Genomic DNA, 14660 nt, shown 5'->3' on the forward strand with positions numbered 1-14660 from the left:
AAAGTTTCATCATGGAGATCATCCATATTATTATAAATTCTACGTATTCTTAATAATTCCCCATAGGGTGAAAATGCTATTAAATGAGGGGGATGACAGCTACCCCATGCAAATATTGGCACCCATCTAAAAACTTTCTATGTATGGATGTATGAATTTCTCCACTTTCAAAACCCTTCAAACATACATACATCTAAAAATGTAACTTTGCTACCTCATTGTAACCCATTAAAAGTTAAATTCTATATATTTTTATGTAAGTCAACCATAACATTTTCTACCTCATTCTGACTATCCTGACAAATAAAAATTAAATCATCAATGTATCTGTAATAGTGTAAAACATTTTTTTATAAACTCATGTTGATATAAATAATCTATCTCAAACAAGTCCATCACTAAATTTGCATATATGGGGGCAAAAAGTACCCCTATGGCATGAGAAGGATACGTTTTTGAAGGTATGTTTAGCAATAATGAAAATGTGGTTTCAGCAAGTGACCTTATTGTGAAACACAATGGTAATGTGAATATAAGTTTTTGGTAATGTCTGTCCGGATTTAGATGCAGCAATTCTTTTGAAAATTTTGACGAAATGGTAACTGTTTTTGAACATTGCATAGTACTGAATGAAGCTCAAGATTTTAAAGTGTATAACTATTTGGGTAAAGTAGTTTGTGTAGAGTATGATAATCTTTTGGCAAAAGGTTTCACTTTTGTTCCCAGTAGGAGAGGGAAAATGGCTGAAACTTTAATAGATCTTAAATGTTTTACTCATAAACTTAATTTAAAAGTATGGTTTAATAATAGTGACCATACTTTGGATGCACAGGGATGTAGGCTTAAAAAGCCAAGTGTATTTAACCCTCCTGTGAACAATTTAATAAGAATATATGAAAAAGTGTGTGAAAAGGAGATTAGGCAGGTATACAAACAAAATAATAATAAAAAAAATATGTTGGTAACCATACAAAAGAATAAGAAGAATTGTCATTGGACTTGGCTAGGGACCCTAATATTTGAACAATGAAGCCTGATAAGGGTAATGGAGTGGTCATTATGGACAAGGGGGATTACCTAGATGTAATGAATGTTATATTAATGGATGGAATATATGTGGATGTATCACTGAATGAAATACACATATCATTAAAAGAAAATAGATTTATGTTTGGATCATATATCGTATCAAGAACAAATGAATGAAGATGAATACAGGTATATGACAAATCAACATCCTATGGTATCTAACATATTTGGTATACCCAAGATCCATAAAGGACTCAATAACCCTACATTTAGACCAATAGTGGATGGAAAGCATTCAAAAACGTGTTTCATCAGCAAATTCCGGGATTTTTATTTACAAAAATGGTTGATGGCCTTTCCTTACATAAATAGAGATTCATTGCAATTTTTGGAAAGGTTGGATAAGCTAAGATTAGATAAAAATATTATTTTGGTTACCATTGATGTTTGTAACCTATTTTCAGTTATACCTCACCATGAAGGTTGTGAATGGTTTGAGACACAGTTAATTAAGACAGGTATATATGATCAAGATGAAATAAATAAGTATGTTACCCTTATGGAGGTTGTGTTAAAAAACAACTACATTTATTTCAAAGGACAATATTATAAACAACTAACAGGAGATGCAATGGAGGCAGCTTGTGCCCCCATTTTTGCTATGTTATGTCCTTTTGGGAACATAAATATATAATGGAAGGGGTATATTCAAGTAAGATCCAATATTATACTAGGTTTTTGGATGACCTGTTTGTTGTATGGAAGGGTACTGTATCTGAGCTCAAACAGTTTCTTGACTATATAAATACCACAGTGAACTTCTTAAAATTTACATACACTTATAGTGGAACACATATTACTTAGATATGGATTTGACATTTAATATAGGAGAAAAAATGTTGAAGTCGGCCATTTATAGAAAGTCCACCTTTTCAATCTCCTATTTGGAATATAACAGCTGGCACCCATCCCATCAGAAAGAATCAATAGTAAAAAGGCAAATGGTTTGGGCTGCCAGGATGGTTACCTCTGACAATTAATTTGTTAATTAATTGCACTTTATTAAACAGCTCTTTAGTAAGAGAGGGTACCCACATGAACTGTTGAGCCAATTAAGTGAAGAACTAAAACAGAAGCATATGATGGGCATATATAATCGAATTCTGGCAGGTGGGGATGGTTTAGGTGCAATGTCACACATTATAAGGGAATGTAGTTCAAATAATGATTTCTGTTTGAGCTTTATTACAACATTCAACTTGGACACCTGTAATATAGTTGACATCACTCAAAATAACTGGGACATTTTGAAATATGATCAAAATGTAGGACAGAGAGTAGGTAAATTACCAAAGATAGTTTATAAAAGGGATAGATCATTCAAGAATATTTTGGAGACAGCTGCTCATGGAAGTAGTGTTTACAATCATAGAATTAGAGTGAATTTCTAGTGTAGGATGTGCACATTTTGTCCATACATTTTGGAAAGAGGTGATTGTTATAAGTTAAATGGCACACCTATATTTATCAATAGACATTATAATTGTTGCAGTCTCAATGTAGTATATGTGGCAAAGTGTCAGCAATGTCCTATATTCTATGTAAGAAAAGCTAGTAGGTATTTTAAGAATAGAATTGCTGGACATTTACTAGACATTAGACATGGTAGGATGACAACTGCCTTATGTAGGCATATTAGAGAACATACTGACCATGAATTTAAGTTTTGAGTAATCCAGCAAATTATTAAGGATTCTCAGGGAAAATGTCTGGACATACACCTAGATATATGTGAGTTAAAATGGCAGTTGCATTTAAACACAACTGAGTATCCGGGTATTAATGAGGCCACTGCTATTACTTGTGTTTTAAAATTGAAAAATATTTTAGGATAGAATATGTATATACATATATATATATATATATATATATATATATATATATATATATATATATAGTTTTATAGCATATATATATTATGTATTTGTTTCAAGTACATTTTTAATGTATTAATTATGTTTTAAATTATGTTAATTGTGGTTTGTATAATTAATTAATTGGGTAATTGTTTAAATAATGTGTTATTTAAAGGCTGGGTAGGGGTGAATAGATTGTTCTGAGGAAGTCCATTGAAGAGGGAAGAAAAGCGCTTAATTGTTATTAAAGTTTGTACTCAACAGTTGCTGTGCTGTACTTTTTTGGTTCTACAGTTTTGTGTTTGAGAAGAACCCCCCCCCCCCCATGGCAGTACCTTGCAGTTGATGGTAAATCATATTATGAAAACTAAAATAATGGTTCAAAGGAAATGTACTAGCTCTATAATATAACTGGAAACAGGGCTATCAAACAAAAAGTGATATAAAGCTCTTACACCATCTTTATGTCTAATACTAGTATACAAACTTCTGACATATAAAGAAACATAATACATCATTTTATTCCATTTAATCATAGAAATTTTGTTCAGGAAATCAAAAGGGTCTTTAATGTAAGAAGAAAGTATTTCAACAAACGGGAGAAGAAAATTATGTAGTAAGATGCCTATATTGTGTAAAAAAATAATTGCAAGCTGAAATAATTGGCCATCCAGGTGGATTCTTCATATCTTTATGTATTTTCGGTAAGCAGTAAAAGGTTGCAATATTGCAACCCTCCACACTAAACTTTCTTTCCACAGCTTCTTTAGAAAAGTAACCCAATCTCAAGCCTTTCACTAATAAGAAATTAATTTTTATTAGTGCATCATTATATGAACTAATATCAGTTTTTTCATAAACCCTCTCATTATTCAGATGTTTAAAACACATCTACATCTACTGTGTATGGTGCATAATGACTATCTTATCACAGGGTTCATAGGATCATAGGTAGGTACTAGGCTATCAGCCCAAGGGCCTAAGTAAGCTTAGCCAACAGGGTTCCCTGGCTTACACCACCCAAGAAAGTTAATTTCCTGTGCCCCTGTTGAGCAGAGCCACAGAAGTGATCCCCAGGGTGAATTTCCTATTTCCCATCCACTCATCAAGATTTTTCTTGAAGAGTGTTAATGAGGAACTTTGCTTGACATAGATGGGTAGCTTGTTCCAGAGTATAGTAAGTCTCTGGGACAAAAATCTATTCCTCCTGCATGTCCTGTTTATTGTGTTGACAAGGTTTAGGTCCCTAGAGCATGTAGCTCGGAGGGATTTGGATTTCTTTAGGTGTAGCATGTCCAACAGCTCTGGGTTTAACATAGCTTTATATGTTAGGCAGAGATCTCCTTGGAGTAGGTGATATGCTACAGAGTAAAGCTGGAGTATTTTGAGATGGTCAGTGTAGGGCATCTGTTTGAGGCCAGTAATCCTCTTTGTGAGGTACTTCTTCCAAAAGGGGCATTGTACTCTATAATGGGTGTAATGAGTGCCGAGTAGAGGAGAGCAATTACCTCTTTTTTCCTGGATGAGAACCCTTTTGTGATAAGGTGTGCCACATAGAAGGATTTCCTGACTACTGTGGCGATGTGATTATCAAAGGAGAGACTACTGTCCACCTGAGTCCCAAGGTCTCTTATCACACATTCTGCATTAAGTAAACTGTTTTTTATGTGGTAGTTCATGGGTACAAAGTTTTTACCAAAGGGGATGACAATGCACTGTTTGGCAGTGAGCTTGAGGCCATGCCTCTGACACCAGGCATCTGTCTCAATGAGGCCCTTCTGTAGGATGTCCACATCATATGTGGACTCGATTATGGCTCCTAGTTTACAGTCATCTTCAAACTTTGCTAGCCAGAGGCCTTCTGTGTTAACCTGTACTTCAGAGAAGTAGATACCAAACAGGAGAGGTCCCACGACTGAACCCTGTGGTACTCCACTTGTCACTGGTTTGAAGTCAGATTTGGAGTCTGCAACTTTTACAGTGTGGGTTCTATTAGTGAGCCAGTTGGCAACCCATCTTGTGACATAGGGATTTATACCTAGTTTAGTGAGTTTAGCTATAATTCCATAATGGGGGATGGTGTCGAAAGCCTTGGTGAGGTCAAGATAGGCTGTATGAACCACCTTACCCTCGTCTACGGCTTTGTTTACTGCCTCAAAGAAATCAATCAGGTTCAGAAGGCATGATCTGTCTTTCACAAACCTGAACTGGGTGGGGTCCAGAGTTTGGAGGCTACCAATGTTTTTGTTTATGAGTTCCATGATGATACGTTCCATGGCCTTGCAGACCAGGCTTGTCAGGCTAATAGGGTGATAGTTCCCAGGATCAGTGGTGGCTCCCCCTTTGTGGAGTGGGAAAACTGTTGCTGTGTGTTATTCAGTGGGAAAAAGCCTGATGTGAGACTATGATTGAACATGGTGCTTAGGTGCGGAGCCAGTTTGTTCTGAAGTTCGTGTAAAACACACCCTGGGATGTTGTCCGGTCCCATGGATGCTGTGTTTTTGATTTTAAAGAGTGCAGCTTTTACCTGCATAGATGTGATTAAGGGACTCTGCATTCTTCCTGTATAGATATGGGCCCCTTTAGGGAGTGAGAGGGGGGGGGGGTAAAGTTAGTACTGAACCTATTTGCCAGGATGTTGGCAATATCAGTTGGTTCTGTAATTTTCATGCCATTGTGCTGTAACTCAGAGCAGATCTGAGTGTTGCCATTGAGATTCTTGACATAGCTATAGAATGCTTTGTAGTTGCCCTTAGAATCAGTGGCGATTTTGTTTTAGTTGTTAGATAAACTCTGTCAACTAGGCATCAACCCGTATGACCAGATCTTTTCTTCCACTCAAAATTTTTAATGCCTTCCACTCATCCTTCATTAACTTATAACATATGTACTTTTTATTCTTAATAAACTCTTCATATGTTTTTTTGTGTGGTTTATATGTTTTTGGTGAGGAACTGTCATGGCATTCCAGAACTCTTGCAGCAGCCCAGCTAGTTTTCGACATTTCTAAGGAAAGAGTTGGGAATATCCTGAGAGGTATATATTCTAGAACCTGGCAGCAAGCAGCCCATTATAGGATTAAAGGATCATTGGATCATAGGAAGTTACTAGGCTATTGGACCTGAGGTCCTTATAAGCCTAGTAAAGAGTTTAGCCCATGTTTAGACAAGTCATCACCTGATGCCCCTGTCCAGTAGGGACATGGGTGAAATCCCAGGGATGTATTTTCTGTTTCCCATCCAGTTATCCAGGTTGTGCTTAAAAAGGGGTAAAGGGGTACTCTGCTTGATGTGGAAAGGGAGTATATTTCACAGATGGGGAGTCTCTGGGACACAAATCTGTCCCACCAGCAAGTGCTATTGATGTCACAGACCAGGTTGAGGACAGTGGAGCTTGATTTGCAGATATGTATTGGTCCCATCAAGGTGGGGTACAAGATCACCTTGTATACCAGACAGAGATCACCTCTGAGGAGTCTATATGAAACTGAGTAGAGGGATAGGAATTTTAGCCTATCTGTGTATGGTAGATTTTTGAAGTTCTGGATTCTCCTGGTGAGGAACCTCTGTGGTCTCTCCAGTTGCTGCATGTACTTTGCGAGGTATATGCCGAATGGGGTGTTGTACTCAATAATGGGCCTTATAAGGGAAGAATACAGGGATGTTATGACCTCCTTGTCCATGGATGAGATACCCTTACTTATGAGGTGGGCAATGTAGAAAGCTTTCCATACAACAGAAGCAACATTGTGGTCAAAATTCAGGTTCCTATCAAACTGGGTGCCCAAATCCCTCATGACTGATTGTGTGTTTAGGACATTGTTATTAATGTGATAATTTGTGGGGACATCACTTTCCTCAAAGGGAATGATGATGCATTTTTTAGTATTCAGCTTGAGGCCATGTTTCTGGCACTAGTCATTTGTTTGGGTGAGACCCTCTTGGAGGATGTCAATATCACTAGGGAAACTGATGACAGCACCCAGCTTGCAGTCATCTGCAAACCTGGTCAGCCATAACCCACTGGTTTTGGCCTGCACCTCAGAAAAGTATATCCCAAATAACAGAGGCCCCAAGACCAAATCCTGGGGTATGCTGCTCATTATGTGTCTACTGCTTGTGGTGGCTTCCCCTATTTTGACTAGGTGGGTTCTATCAGTGAGCCAGTTAGCTGCCCAACTAGTAACATATGGATCGGTGCCTAGTTGAGAGTGTTTATCTATTATGCCCGAGTTTGGAATAATGTCAAAGGCTTTGGCCAGGTCAAGAAAGGCAGTGTGTACCATCTTCCCTTCATCCATGACTTTGGTGACTGTCTCAAAGAAGTTGACCAAATTTAACAGACATGACCTCCTCTTGATGAAGCCAAACTGTGTGGCATTGAGTGTTTGGGGGCTGCCAATGTCTTTGTTAATGAAGTCCATTATAATCCATTCCATGCCTTGCAGATCAGGCTAGTTAGGCTGATGGGTTTATAATTTCCTGGATCTGAGGATGCTTCACCTTTGGGCAAAGGGATGAGATTGACTGTCCTCCACTCAGCTGGAACTGAGCTGGTACTCAAGCTGTGGTTAAATAGGGTGCCTAATGGTGCTGCAAGTTCCTACCTGAGTTCATGTATGATGCAGCCCTGGATGTTATCTGGTCCCATGGAGCCTTTATTTTTTGCCTTTGAGAGAGCAGTGATAACCTGTTCCCTAGATATAAAGGAAGGGGGCAGGTACTGGGAATGTCCTGAATTTACTGATGGGGACAGAGGGATAAAGTGTTTGCTGAATCTGTCAGCCAGCAAGTTTGCTATATCTACAGAATTTGTATATGTGGTGTCCTTGACCACCAGTTCTGAACAGATCTAAGTGCTTCCTTTAAGATTGTGGACATATATGAAGAAGGTCTTCTGATTGTCTCTAATAGATGTGGCCAATTTGGACTTAAAGTTTTCTTTGGAAGATTTCACTAGTGCTCTTATTTGCTTGTTCAGCCTAAGGAGAGATTGCTTTCAGTTGGGCACCTGATCCTTCTTGGTCCTGGAAAGCAATTTTTTTCCTTTTGTTATAGAGTTTATTTATTGCAGATGTCCACCAGACAGGTTTACTCTTCTTGAGTAGGATGATTTAGTCCTGTCAGATATTCCTGATTCCATGCATCTATATAAATGCTCATATGGCGCTTTGGTATAATTTTGGATACTGGTGCCAGTTCCTAGAGAAGGGGAGTGGGCTGTGAAGCTGTTTATACCATCCCTCAGGAGGCTGTAATAAGCTTTGGAGAAGTTTATTTTGTTTGACCCTAGCTAGAGGGGGGTCAGGGGAGATGGTGACTTTGAAAGTGACTGCTTTATAGTCTGATCCTACCAGGGAGGATGATACTGCAAGGATGCTGCAGTGGTTACTCATGTTGGTTAATACCAAGTCCAAGATATTACCACTTCTTGTGGTGGTATTGACTAGCTGATCCAAAGCATTTACATTGAAAAAAATCGAAGAATCTCTGAGCATTTGTGTTCTGGCATGAGAAGTTCTTCCAGTCTATGTTTGGGTAGAAAAAGTCACCTAGGATCAGGGTAAAGGGTTGAATCTTGATAGTTCAGAAGAGGTCCAGATTGGCAGATTGGACACCTTTAGTCAGATTTGGAGGCCAGTAGCTAGCTATGATTTGTATAGGGGTCTTGTCAGTGATTAACTGCACCTGGAGTGTCTCCTGTGTGCCATACTGTTTGACCAGCCTGAAGGTGTGTATGTCTTTAATATATATATATTGAAACTCTACCTCCTTGGCATTACTGCTCACAGCTTGGTGTCTGAATGTATGATAGGATGAGTAACCAGGTAGGCTGGGTGCTGTCTGCAGTTTTGAACCAGGTTTCGGTGACTCCATAGATGTCAGCATTTTCCAGGATTAAGAATGCTTGCAATATGTGCGGTTTCATGTTTATACTCCTAGCTTTTAGCAGCATGACCTTTAATTTGCAATGTATTGAAATTATTATGCTGGTAGTTTTAACCTCATCACTTTTATTTCTTTTAAAATAACTGGAACTTTGTTTGGCTCTTAGTTGATCCGATTTCCCCAACCCTTTTTTTTCACATTCTTCCCAGTGCTAATTCTTTCTATCTTTCTGATTTAGACATGGTGCAGTCTGCTAAAGAGAGATGGTTGTGTTTATCACAGGAAGCACAAGGCTTGCTACTTGATTTAGAAATGGTGGAGGTGGCTGTCCAAAGCCTGAATCCCAGGAGAAGACCTTCAATGAATCAAGAAGAAAGCACAGCTGTAGGACTACCTCCAGCTAAGAAAGCTCATAAAAAAGACAGTCAGAGATGATTTTGGCTAAAAGGTCACAACTTTCTGCTCATCCAACATATCTACAGAAGCACAACATCTCTGTAAGGGCTGCAGGGCTTGATATTAATGGCAGTGGTCAATCTGCTGATAATTGCTTAAGGATTTTATAAATTCTTTGCCTGAAGAGGGTAGAGTTAGGCTTCTTGACTTAGCCTTAGAGAGAAAGTTTGTTGCCTCTACACCTTTGGGTCTGGGATAGGGAGCCGGTATTGATGTTGACCAGGTGGTGCAGTTACCTTTACCCAGTTTGTATGGGGAATCTGAGAAGGTCATGGTTTCAAAGTGGGAGGTCCAACCCCAGTCAGATGAGGGGATACCTCAGTTTTGTCCCCCATGGCTACCTACAGGTTCATATATTCCAAATCACCTGGCTCTCATATTACATCACATGTTCCCTCTAAGGTCAAAGATAAGATTTTGAAAAGAGAGTTTGTAGGTATCTTTGATCTACTAAATAATGAGGGTATATAGCTCATTCCGGACACTGAAATCACATCCAACAAGGACTTAATAGCAGCCTTAGAGGCCTTCAGGAAGAAGGCATCAATTAGGACACCTGTGAAGAACTGGGATACTTGGCCTCTGGGTTTTGTGGTATTTATGACTGTAATCATTGAGAAGGATCCCACCCAAGCATTGCCTTTATTCACTTACGTTGTAGTCATAACAGAAGCCCACCATGTAAAAGGGGGTTTGGGGTGGTTGAATTATGATCAGAGCTCCAGGAAGCAGAAAGCCTTCAACAGTTCCCTCAGGTAGGAGTCCAGCACCCCGACATATAGCTCAGTGCTATGATGGACACGTTGTTGCCTAAAGGCATTGAGAGAGGGGCTGCTAATACAAAAGATATAAGATTTTGCTGGGCATTCATTCAAGGAAAATGTGTCTGTTTGCTTGCAAATATACCCATTTGTGTTCAGGATGTGGGAAGGGTCATCCTGTTTCCAGATTTTGGGGCTTGTTGTCTAAGGAAAGCTGGAATTTTTCTACATCTCAGACAGATGGAGAGGTTGGTATGGGGTGCAACTCTTCCTTTCATGCCAAGCCACCTTTTTGTGGACACAAGGGGAGATTTGGGAGGGGACTTTAATGTGCTACATCAGGCTTATTCCCCCATTTGTCTAGATAATTTATCCTATTTTCTATCAGATTAGCCAGATCAAAGGGTGGCAGCTACCCTTATTAAATATTTTTCCATTGGCTTTCCAATCCATTCCACAGCCCCATTAGACTCCAAGTCAGTTAACAATTTGTCATGCATCAAAGGACATTGACAAATTGCAGCCAGGTTAACAGAGAAAGAGTGATGAACTGGCAGGATAATTGGCACCTTTTCATTCCCTCCATAGTTGTTATTTAAAATTTCCCCTATTGGACAAGAAACAGGATGGTGAGCTCAGATCGATTCATCACTTATGTCACCCAGCAGGGGGTTTAGTCAATTATTCTATTGCCAGCAAATTGACCAAGGTACACTACTCCTCTTTGGATGAGGCAGCAGAAGTCATCATGGGCTATATGGACCCCTGGTTCTGTAAGATGGATATCTAATATGCTTTCTGTCTTATTCTGGTGAGGCAACAAGATCGGCCTTATTTAGGTTTTCAGTTCAATGAGAAGATATTTTTTGACACTGCAATGTCAGTGAGGTGTGTTGTGGCTTGTGCAAGGTTTAAAATATTTAGCACAGCTTTACATTGGTGTTGGCAAAAACAGGTCCCCTGCCAGTCAGCAGTACACTGCCTAGATGATTTTTTGATAGCGGGGGAGGGTCAGGAAGGTGCTTTGGAAAGGTTGTCCATTTTCAAGCAGCACTGCAGTGAGTTGGGGGTATCCTTGACCGATGACAAGTCAGATGGGCCAAGCCAGGTCCTGACTTTATTGGGTTTAGATGTAGACTCCAATGATAACTCCATCAAGCTTCCTCTGCCAAAACTGTGACAAATCCGGCAGTTACTTTGGAGATTTTTGCATTCCAGCAAAGTATGGGCAGGAAACATCATGCTGCTACACAGTTTGTTAAATTTTGCCTTTAGGACAGTTTCTTCAGGCAATCCTTCCTACGGTCCATGTCTGACTTGTTGAATGGTAAAAAGCCCAAGCACCACCTGGTCAGGTGGGCCAGACTGGTTAAAGAGGATTTTTGTTCATGGCTTACATTCTTGAGCTAGATTAATGGAGTTTCTTTTTGGCAGTCCCATTGGACTACAGCCACTGACCTTGAGTTTTTTACTGATATGGCTGGGTGGTCCGGTATGGGGGAATATTTTATGAATAGCTGGTTTGCTGAAAGATGGCTGGAAAGTTGTTCCAGGGAGAGGAAGAGGGACGTCACATTTCTAGAGATTTTTTCCCATTTCGGTCGCAGTATTAATATGGAAGGATAAATTACATGACAAGAGGATCATTTTTCACTAAGATAATATTACAGTGGTTCATGGTCTCAAAAAATGATCTTCCAGGACCAGGCAGGTCCACTCGGTCATCAGGCTTTTAATTTTGCTGAGTTTACAGATTAATGTTTCATTTTTGCGTGTTCATGTCCCTGGTCATCTTAATCCTATAACTGACAGCCATTCGTGGTTTCAGTTTATTGCCAGGTTTTGCCTCTTGGCCAATTATTCAGATCCAAAGGGTACCCCACTTCCTCAGGAAGTCTGGTTAATTGGAGAAGACTAGCATTATTGGCATTGGCAAATTCTTGGGTAAGCAGTACTAGGAAAGTTTACTCTTCATCTCTACAGGTTTTCAAGACATTCTACAGGTCTTTGATCCCTGGTCTCAGGCCATGGTGGAGTACAGTTGCTGCTACAATTTTTAGTGGGTAAGTCCACAGTGGGGATTCATCTAAAACTCTCAGCGTAAACCTGCCAGCTTTAGGATAGTTGGAGTATTTTTGGGCCTTCAGACTGTGTCAGGATATTGGTTAATGGGGAGGATGCTTAAGGGCCTAGAGAACATGCAGGGAGCTTCCTAGGATCCCAGAAAACCCATTGGGAGACAACTGCTTCCCCTTGTTATTCAAGGTCTTTACAGGACAGTTAGTGACATTCATGTTCTTTGTCTGTATAGCTGCTTTGCTCACCTCCTTGTATGTGGCTGCATTTCAGTCCAATGAACTTCTACTTTACCTTTGTTGGCATGGACTTGTCACCCACAGGGAGTTTTTCATGATTTGGTTGAAAAAATCCAAGACTGACCAAGTTGTTAAAGGTCAGCATGTGTGCCTGGACAAGACCAGTGCGTTAGTCACTGTCCAGTGCATTGGGTTAGTTTGCTATTTAATATTATCCCCTTAGAAAAGAGGTCAGGTTTGGTTTCCATGCAGGCCTCCAGCAGACCTTTTAACCTATCAGAGATTAAAACATTTCTTAGGCGGGCCTTGTTAGGGGAAAGGAATTCACCAACAAGGAGAGTCCTCCAATTCCCTTCAGATTGATCATACCTCAGACCTGGCTATGGAAGGGCAATCTGTGTAGGTCATTCAAAGAATGGGAAGGTGGGTCTCTGATGCCTTTTTATCACACATCAGGTATGTAACTTTTTGTTTCTATTGCAGGGAAGGAGGTGATTTGGATCTTAGACCATTCTTTTATTCAGAGAGAATCCTTTCAAGACTTGGCCCTTCTGACTGGTCACACAAGTTCATTTGATAGTGACCGGTGGACAGTTCATTCTTTTGGTTTCCTGTGTCTTAGTTGGTTTTGGGAAATCTGGTGCAAGATTACAGTAGAAGAAGCCTTGCCTAGCATTGTGATTATTCATCTCAGGGGAAATGATCTGGGTCAAGCCCCTAATAAGATATTGTTGGTCAGACTTTTATCTGATATGTAACAGTTACAACAGCTGTATCTGAAAGTAGCATTCTTTATGCCCACCATCATCCCTAGACTGTACTGGAGGGGTGATAGAAGGCCTAGAGCTAGTGAGGCATTTTATCAACCACAGAGTCAAGGGGGCTGCTAGCCGGATTGGTTTTCAGGTGATTGAGCACATTGATATTTACAGACTGGAGCCTGATTTCTGATTTGGATACTGTTCATTTAAATAACATTTTTGATTTGTGTAATTTGAACAAGGTTGTTGCTGTTCAAAAATTTTTGAAAGTTTAACTTGTTTTCTTTCATAACCCATAACTTATTTGCAAGGCCATTGTTTGGGGAGAATGGTATGACATGCCGGTTTGATGGTGGCCATATGCCCTCCTTGTGTTCTCCCCTGTTGTTGTTCAGTGGTCTCAGCTCTCTCCATGTTGGACCCAGATTTGGCTGGTGGCCACATCAAGGGGCAGGTGGCTTGTAAGAATGAGTTAAATGGGTTTGCCCCCAGTTCTGAGGTAGCCAGGAATACAGACCTGGTTTTCTGTGAAGTGGCAGCCAGAACAGGTGGATGTATGCCAACTGGCTTGAGGTGATGATTTGATGGTATTTGTTGATATGTTGCATATGAGTAATTTGGATTCCTATTACAAGAACGAAAGTTCACTACTTCGAACTTGTAATAGGAAGCTTCACTTCTGCGAAAGTTCACTTTAACGAAAGTGAACTTTTGCATAAGTGCACTTCACCGAAAACACTGCACCACAGTGGAAGACATAAAAAACAAGCTATGTCCTCCACTATGGTGTGATAGTCAAGGACCTTAGGGCTAGGGCACAGGTTAGGGTAAGGGGATAGTTAGTAAAGCTATCCCCTTACCCTAACCCATGCCCTAACCCTATGGTTTGTGACTATCGCACCATAGTGGAGGACATTGCTATGTCCTTCACTGCACTGCAGTCATCACGGACCTTAGGGTTAGGGCACGGGTCATGGTAAGGGGATAGCCCTATAGGCTATCCCCTTACTATGACCCGTGCCCTAACCCTAATGTCTGTGAGTACTGCATGGAAGTTCAGTACAACACCCGTTCGTTGTACTGCACTTTGCGTAAGTGCACTTTTGATTAAGTGCACTTTTGCTGAAGTGAGCATTCCATGCACTATTTCGAATTAGTGAAAATTTGATCTAGTGTATGCAACCTGAATTATTTATAGCACCACTATTGGTTGTCCTTGTCTCCTATATAATAAATGATATAATAAGAGGTTGCAAAGTCAGTCTGGTGTGTTCTATGACTCAGTTCAGTGGACAAAGAAGAATACTGCCTGGGATCTAGACTGTGCTTCTCATGGGGTGAACAAATAAGAATGGTGGGGAATGGAAGAGAGAGAGTGCCTTTAGATGGCAGTTAGGAATGTCAGCAGAATTAATGACAAACTCATAGCAATCAGAGTCCAGTGCAAGCATAGGGCAGTAATCATAATATCAGTCTATGCCACATAGCAAGGAAATAAATGCATTTATGCAGTAGCTGCGGGACCTGCTAGATA

This window comes from Protopterus annectens, chromosome 3.part1 (assembly GCF_019279795.1).
Source record: "Protopterus annectens isolate FY-2018-M chromosome 3.part1, PAN1.0, whole genome shotgun sequence".
NCBI lineage: Eukaryota > Metazoa > Chordata > Ceratodontiformes > Protopteridae > Protopterus > Protopterus annectens.